The sequence below is a fragment of the Heteronotia binoei genome, chromosome 14 (genome assembly GCF_032191835.1).
Source record: "Heteronotia binoei isolate CCM8104 ecotype False Entrance Well chromosome 14, APGP_CSIRO_Hbin_v1, whole genome shotgun sequence".
Classification (NCBI taxonomy): Eukaryota; Metazoa; Chordata; class Lepidosauria; order Squamata; family Gekkonidae; genus Heteronotia; species Heteronotia binoei.
In genome coordinates this window covers 41,206,570-41,214,974 of record NC_083236.1, presented here as the reverse complement: position 1 = coordinate 41,214,974, position 8,405 = coordinate 41,206,570, and the positions used below count along the sequence as shown (strand labels likewise).

At 44.9% G+C, this 8,405-nt stretch overlaps 1 pseudogene; it reads right to left on the bottom strand.

Moving 5' to 3' along the window:
• Positions 1 to 1,244: 1,244 nt before the first annotated feature.
• LOC132582294 (mRNA turnover protein 4 homolog) lies at positions 1,245 to 1,957 on the bottom strand (annotated as a pseudogene).
• Positions 1,958 to 8,405: the final 6,448 nt, after the last annotated feature.

Below are 8,405 nucleotides of genomic sequence, written 5' to 3'. Positions count from 1 at the left end.
AGCTTGTTGTGGATTCAGGAATTTGTCTTCTACTGAGTCAGGCCATTAGTATTGCCCATGCTGATGGGAGTGGCTCTCTAGAGTCTCCTGCAGAAGTCCTTTGTGTTCCCTGCTACCTGATCCTCTTACCTGGAGATGTCAAGGACTGAACTTGGGACCTTCTGCAGTGGTTTTACACTCAGCTACATCTCCATCCCTTCTGTAGGGACCACTTAGGTTGCCTTGCCCCAGGGCTATTTTACATTTCTAATTCACTTCTGGTTAGCACCTCCAAGCCCTTCCAGTCTCCTGGACGGCTGCTGTTGGAAGCAGTATGTTAGAGAGGATTAGCCTTTAGTTTGAACCAGGAAAGCAGTTCTTGTGCTGTTCTGTTTGCTCAATTGCACTCTGCAGAAAAGCTCAGCACTCCTTAAATTGTAAGTGAAAAGCAGCATTTTAATGGAAGGAACGGTGGAAGTACGGGGAAGGGAGGGGCTACACAAAGCATCTGCCAAAGCATTGGCCTTGTGGCAAAAGGCTACCTCTTGTTAGTCTGGTGACAGCTTCCAGATGTCACACAGTTGGAGGCTTTTGCTAAAATCCATCTGAGCACCTGCAGCTCTCAGAGGTGACAAATGCTAGATAAAAAATGAGCATACCAGTGTAAAAAAAAGGGGGGGGGGAGAGGATGGTTAAAGATTCAGTCTGTTCCTTCACCTGGTCTAACATATTTGCTATTAGCTAAGTGCTAACCTTCACGACACCCATTTTCTTCCGTAGTACGTATGCCACTCATTCTCTAGCTCTGTAAGATTCTCTGGTCTTCTGTGTGATTTTTTATTACTAGCAGAATTGCCCATAATCATGACAGGCATAGTGTGCAAAGGCTGAGATCTCAAATTTGGTAAGGGCATCCCAAAAAGCACTGCATCTCAGTATGTTTTATATACATCTGTGACACCTCAGCAGTATCCAGACCCAGTCTGGTGGAATAGAAATATGGATTAACGAGCAGGGGAGCAACAAGGACTTGCGGACAACACCTCATTTTCCTCTCCCCCACTATTTCTCTTTCTTGAAAATGCCCATAGCCTCGTTTCCTGCTTTCTTCTTTCCTTCCCACCAGCCAACCAACTTTCATCTGTCCCTGTCTTTTAAAAAAAAACAACCTTTTTTATGGTTTTATAAAAAGCTTTTGTCTCCTGATAAAGTCTTTAGCTTATCTGCTCAGTTCTGTATCCCAATGGGAAATTAAGTACCAAAGGTTAGGTCTGTTCAATGGAGGCTGGTCTATCTTCCACCTCTTCATTGCTCTCTTCTGCCAAGTCAGCATCGCCCTCATCACCCTCTTCCCACTGTTCTGCAATGTCTCCTGTGAGGTGTTTGAAGTCTCCCATTTCAGCATGCCACACACTTCTGATTGTCATCTCAAACTCTGCCATTTTGTAACCGAAGAGTTACATGCTCACGGGTCAGTACATGATACCATAGTTTGAAATCAGCAACACAACTCCTTTTTTTTGCAGGGCTGTGGGCAACCCAAGTTGCCATAACTGGGGCTCCCTGGAGTGGGGAAATGGCTCCAGGGATTCCATATTCAGGCCAGTGGTGAAAATCGTCTTGTTCCCTGCCCAGTCAAAGTCTGTCCCTTTAAACTCTTCAAACCAGAAGGAATTTGGCTCTGGTACAATTGGTGAAAAGGAGGCCAACCTCTCCCCACAAATGGTTGCAGACTAGTGCAAGTTCTCTTTGTACTCTCCAGCCAGGCTCTGTCCCAGGAATATCACCATCAGATTCTGCTGTGCTTCCTGGTATTGTGGATATCTTTCAGCTTGTTGTTCCTGACTTTGGCAGTGAAGAAAACATAGATATATTTGTTGGCGTACACATTTTCAGAACTCTTAAATCAGTCCTGTTTAAATTCTAAGCCTTTCTTTATCATCTTTGTCAAATAAACCTGCTTGTCCAACTTTGTTTTATTTATTTATTTATTTATTCATTTATTTATTTATTTTAGTACACTTATATCCCACCCTCCCCTAACATGCTCAGGGCGGCTAACAGCAATTAAAACAATGGAGAATTAAATCCTTAGATCCTTTTCAGTCCGGCTTCCGCCCAAGCCACGGGACAGAGATGGTGTTGGTTGCCCTCATGGATGATCTCCGGCGACATCTGGATCGAGGCGGTGTGGCAGTATTGCTGTTGCTAGACCTATCAGCAGCGTTCGATATGGTCGATCACCGGCTGCTGACCCACCACCTCGCCGACACAGGGATTCAGGGGTTAGCCTTACAGTGGCTTTCCTCTTTCCTTGAAGGTCGGGGACAAAGGGTGGCGACTGGGGGAGAGCTGTCTCAGAGGCACCCACTTAATTGTGGGGTGCCTCAGGGGGAAGTTCTCTCTCCAATGTTATTTAACATCTATATGCGCCTCCTTGCCCAGATCGCCTGGGGACATGGGCTGGGTTGTCACCAGTATGCTGATGACACCCAGCTCTATCTACTGATGGGTGGCCGGGCCGCCGACACCCCTGTAGATCTGGACCGGGCATTGCAAGCCGTGGCTGATTGGATCAAGCTGAGTGGGTTGAAATTGAATCCAGTGAAGATAGAGGTCCTTTGCCTAGGCCGCAGCGGTCCGAAAGGAGGGATCCCCCTTCCAGCTTTTGACGGGGTGCCACTGGTACCAGTGCGTGAAGTCAGGAGCTTGGGAGTGCTACTGGAGTCTTCCCTGACAATGGAGGCCCAGATAGCTGCCACTGCCAAATCCGCCTTTTTTCATCTTAGACGGGCAAGGCAGCTGGCCCCTTTCTTGGAACGAGGCGACCTGGCAACAGTGATCCATGTGACGGTCACCTTGAGATTGGACTACTGTAATGCCCTCTACATGGGGCTGCCCCTGTACTGAACGCAGAAACTGCAGCTAGTGCAGAACGCAGCAGCCAGGCTACTAGTGGGACTACCTCGGTGGGAACACGTGTGGACTAGGCTGTGGGAACTGCACTGGCTGCCAATTGTATACCGGGTTTGTTACAAGGTGCTGGTTATCACCTTTAAAGCCCTATATGGCCGAGGACCTGCCTACCTTAGGGACCGCCTCTCTCCATATGTTCCCCAGAGAGCACTGTGTTCCAGCTCACAAAATCTTTTGGAAATCCCTGGGCCTAAGGAGGCCAAACTTAAAACAACTAGGGAGCAGGCCTTCTCTATAAAAGCGCCCCAATGGTGGTATCAGCTGCCGGAAGAGGTGCAGGCCCTACGGGATCTTAACCAGTACCTTAGGGCCTGCAAAACTCTCCTCTTCCAAGAAGCCTTTAAGATGTAATCAGAACAAATATTACGCTGCCTGGATAAACAGAGACTGTAGCACCACTGTATTGTTTTAGCTTATTCTTAAAATTAATTTATATTTTGTATTTATATTGTTGATTGATTTTATCTGTTATTGTCGTACCATGATATTGTATCATGCTCTGTAAGCCGCCCTGAGCCTGCCTTGGCGGGGAGGGCGGGGTATAAATAAAAACTTATTATTATTATCATCATCATTAATTTGACATCGGCCGGTGTCAAACCTTCCCTTCCTAGGTAAGGTCATAGAGCGGGCGGGTGGCGACTCAGCTGCAGGGATTCCTGGAGGACACTTCCGCACTGGATCCATTCCAGTCCGGCTTTCGGCCAGGTCACGGGACGGAGACAGTTCTGGTCGCCCTCATGGATGATCTTATGCGACATCTGGATCAGGGCGGCTCTGCAGTGCTGCTGTTATTAGATCTGTCAGCCGCTTTTGACACGGTTGACCACCAGCTACTGACTGACCGCCTCACCGATGTGGGGATACAGGGATCTGCCTTGCAGTGGCTGACTTCCTTTCTCCAAGATCGGGGACAAAGGGTGGTGATAGGGGAGGAAGCATCCCAGAGGCACTCCCTTAGTTGCGGGGTGCCGCAGGGAGCGGTCCTATCCCCGATGTTATTTAATATCTATATGCGCCCCCTTGCCCAGATTGTCAGGAGGTATGGACTGGGTTGCCATCAATATGCGGATGACACCCAGCTCTACCTAATGATGGGTGGCCAGTCTGACTGTACCCTGGAAAATCTAGACCTGGCATTACAAGCCGTGGCCTCCTGGCTCAGACTGAGTCAGCTGAAATTGAATCCGATGAAGACGAAGGTTCTCTACCTGGGTCGGGGCGGTCCGGGGAGAGAGATCCAGCTGCCGGCCCTTGACGGGGTGCCACTAATACCGGTCCCCAAGGTCAAGAGCTTAGGCGTGCTCCTTGAGTCCTCCCTTACAATGGAGGCTCAGGTGGCAGCCACTGTTAGATCTGCCTTTTTCCATCTTCGGCAAGCACGGCAGCTGGCCCCTTACCTGGACCGCAGCGACCTAGCGACGGTAATCCATGCTACGGTCACCTCAAGAATAGATCACTGTAATGCTCTCTACATGGGGCTACCCCTGACGCTAACCCGGAGACTACAACTGGTGCAGAACGCTGCGGCACGGCTGTTAATGGGGCTACCACGACAGGAGCACATTCGGCCAGTGCTGAGAGAGCTGCACTGGTTGCCTGTTGTGTTCCGAGTTCGCTTCAAGGTGTTGGTATTAACCTTTAAAGCCCTTTATGGTCAGGGACCTGTCTATCTACGGGACCGCCTTTCCCCATATATCCCCCAGAGAGCACTGCGATCAGGGACAAAAAATCTGCTGTCTGCCCCTGGCCCAAAAGAAGCCAGGCTATGCGCAACAAGATCTAGGGCCTTCTCGGTGGCAGCACCAGAACTCTGGAACACCCTCCCAGAAGCTATAAGGGCCCTGCGGGATTTGTCGGCGTTCCGCAGGGCCTGTAAGACCGAACTGTTTAGACAGGCTTTTCTGGTTGACTGAAAATGGGCTGCCACCGGACATCCTACAGAAGCTGGTGGTCATAGTCAGAACCCAATACCGCCAGACTGGATTGAGATAGCGTAATAGTTTTAAACTGATAAATGTATTATGGTTTTATATGTTTTATGGAATTGATTGTTTTTATGATACTGTAAGCCGCCCTGAGTCCGCTTGCGGAGAGGGCGGGATATAAATGCAAAGTAATAAATAATAAATAAATAATTACAATAAAGTCACAGTAAAATCCTAAAAACATCTCAAACATTTGATCATGTTGCTCCTCCAAATTCCTTTAAAAGAAGGAAATAAATGAACTGTTGATTTCAGGGAGAAATTGGGTAAAAAAGAATTAAGATGATTTCTCTTAACACAAGTGTGTTGATGTTATCCCAAGCAGAGTTACACCCTTTAAATCCCACTAGTTACTACAGTTTAAACCCATTGATTTATACGGCCTTAGAATGGAATATCTCCACATAGGAGATGCCACTCCCCTTTTTATTAGGAGGAGGGGCCAGCATGTTTATCCAGACTTTTGACATATGTTCACCCTCTATGCAGATTTGTCATGTGTAAAGGGTTTATGAGTGACCGATCATGGGATGTGGTCACACATATTAAATAATACACTTTCAATCCACTTTCAGTGCACTTTCCAAATGGATTTTGCAGGTCCACACAGTAAAATCCAGTTGGAAAGTGGATTGAAAGTGGATTGAAGCATTTTAGTGTGTGTGATAGCAGCCCATGGATTAATTACTACCATAGAATTCCCATCTCAGCTCATGTCAGTTGGAACATTCCTTGTGAATTGCATAATTAAGCAAAAATTCAGTTCCTATATTTTGTAAGAAATATTTATGTAACCGTGAACAGGAGGGGAAAAAAAGCTTTAGCTTTATTGTCAATAGTGTGATGCATTTCCTAGCTTTAGAAAGTTTCCCTGTTTGCTGTCGCAGCCAGAGAAAACTTGATCAAAATTTATGCAGGAGATTGCAGTTTCTTATAACCGCAATCATTTATCATAAACAGCCACACCACTTCAGTGGTGATAGGTACTTATTTGCCTGTATCCTGAGTTATATGTAAATTCCGGTGATAAGTTACTACTTGATCTGTTTAATCCTGTAATTTTATGCTCGTAAAATTTGTAATTGCCTGTGATTTTTGTGATGACCAATGGCTTTTTTTTCTTCACAAAATAAGCCTGATAGAGAAATCAGTCCAAGTGCTTCTCCATGGAAATCATTCACACATTCAGGTGCATTTAATCAAGGACTCAGCATTACATTTATGGGAGTTCAGGTAATAGGCATGCATGTGTGAACATGACATGAGCTTGGATGACATGATAGAGGTTTACAAGATAATGCATGGTATGGAGAAAGTAGAGAAAGAAGTACTTTTCTCCCTTTCTCACAATACAAGAACTCATGGGCATTCAATGAAATTGCTGAGCAGACAGGTTAAAACAGATAAAAGGAAGTACTTCTTCACCCAAAGGGTGATTAACATGTGGAATTCACTGCCACAGGAGGTGGTGGTGGCCACAAGCATGGCCACCTTCAAGAGGGGTTTAGATAAAAATATGGAGCAGAGGTCCATCAGTGGCTATTAGCCACAGTGTGTGTGTATATATACAATTTTTTGCCACTGTGTGACACAGAGTGTTGGACTGGATGGGCCATTGGCCTGATCCAACATGGCTTCTCTTATGATCTTATGTTCTTATGATGCTGTAATTATTTTTTTTTCTATTTAGACTATTTTTATGCTGCACAAAGTAGCTTACAAAAATGAATAAAAGCAAAACATTAAAAAGTATTAAAACACAAATGGAGAAGGAGGAGGAAGAGGAAGAGGAGGAATAAACCTGGGAAGCATTTGTGTATGGCAAGAACTCAAATAATGCCTTAAGGCTAAATCTAGTAACTTATCAACAGAAATTTCAAGTTCTTTGGTATTCCTTTAAAAAGTGCCTGACAAATCATAATGTCATTCCAAAAAATGCTATCAAGATTTGCTTTACTTCTAATGTTTTGACATGCACCTTTGTATTTATTTTAGTAAACCAGACCTTTTCATTCATTTTTATGTATTACTGTAATGAAGATACTCTGTTGCATATGGTTGTTTATTTGTTCTTTGTTTTTTCATTGAAATGACTTCTTTATTTTGCTATCCCTTTTGTTGCAACCCCTATTTATTTCAATAAAGTTTGATTTACGTGGGAAAAAAAACAAAAAAGAAGAAGAGGAAGAGGAAAAGGAAAAGGAGAAGGAGAGGAGGAGGAGTTTGGCTTTATACCTCACCCTTCACTACCCGAAGGAGTCTCAGAGCAGCTTACAATCTCCATTTCCTTCCCCTCCCTACAAAAGACACCCTGTGAGGTAGGTGGGGCCTGAAAGAGCTCTTTTGAGAACTGCTCTTGAGCAGAACAGCTCTGAGAGAGTTATGACTGATTCAAGGTCACTGCAGCAATTGCATGTGGAGGAGTGGGGAATCAAACCCAGTTCTCCCAGGTAAGAGTCCACACATTTAACCACTGCACCAAACTGGCTCTCACAGAAAGCGTAAAACAATAGTTTCCAGACTAAAATAGCATAAAAATCACTCTCTTAATTAAAAGCCTGGGTGAACAGAAACATTTCAATCTGTCAACTAAAAGAAAGCAATGTAAGTGCCCAGTGACTCTCAAGGGGAAGGGCATTCCACAAGCCAAGTGCCACTACTGAAAAGATCCTGTCTCTGGTTACCACTTATGTCATCTCTGAAGGTGGGGCACAGAGGGTAGAGCTTGAGTCAGAGCTGAACTGGTGGCCTGGACAATATGTAAGTAGGTGGTCCTTCAAGTACCCTGGTCCCAAGTCATTTAGGGCTCTAAAGGTAAGAATGAGCACTGAATTAAGTTCAAACACAAATGGGCAGCCAGTGAGGATTTTTAAACACTGGGGTGATGCAATAACTGTATTCCACCATTGGCAATAGACTAGCTGCTGAATTTTGGATGTATTGAAGTTTCTGGATTATTTGCAAATGCAGTCCCATACTAATCTGACCTGAACGTAATCAAAGCATGGCTCACTGTGGACAGATCATGGTATATAATTCAATGTCTTCTTATGTTTCTTATCATCTCATGCATTGGAGTGGGGGAGGGTCACGTGATTTATCCTCCGGTTAAAAATATAGCTTACTGTAAAATACTCTTAATGTGTGATGTTTGAAGGGTTTTGCCCTACTGAGAATATTGGGTGAGGAGTACAAGGCATATCTGTGTTCAGATAATCTTTTTATGAGTTCCTATTTAAGTCCACTTATGGATCATTCCCGTGATTCCATTAGGAAATAGATTATTGCACTGCCAGCCTTCGAGATTATGTATTGTTAATGTTAGCTTTACTTTTGCATTAATCGTATCCATTATGCATGAGGCAACTCAGAGGGTGCGGGTGTGTAGCAATTTGCGGTTTGGAGGCTCAACGTCTGTCTGAGGGCACTGAGAAGGCTTTACAAAGGCTCTTTCCAAGGGAG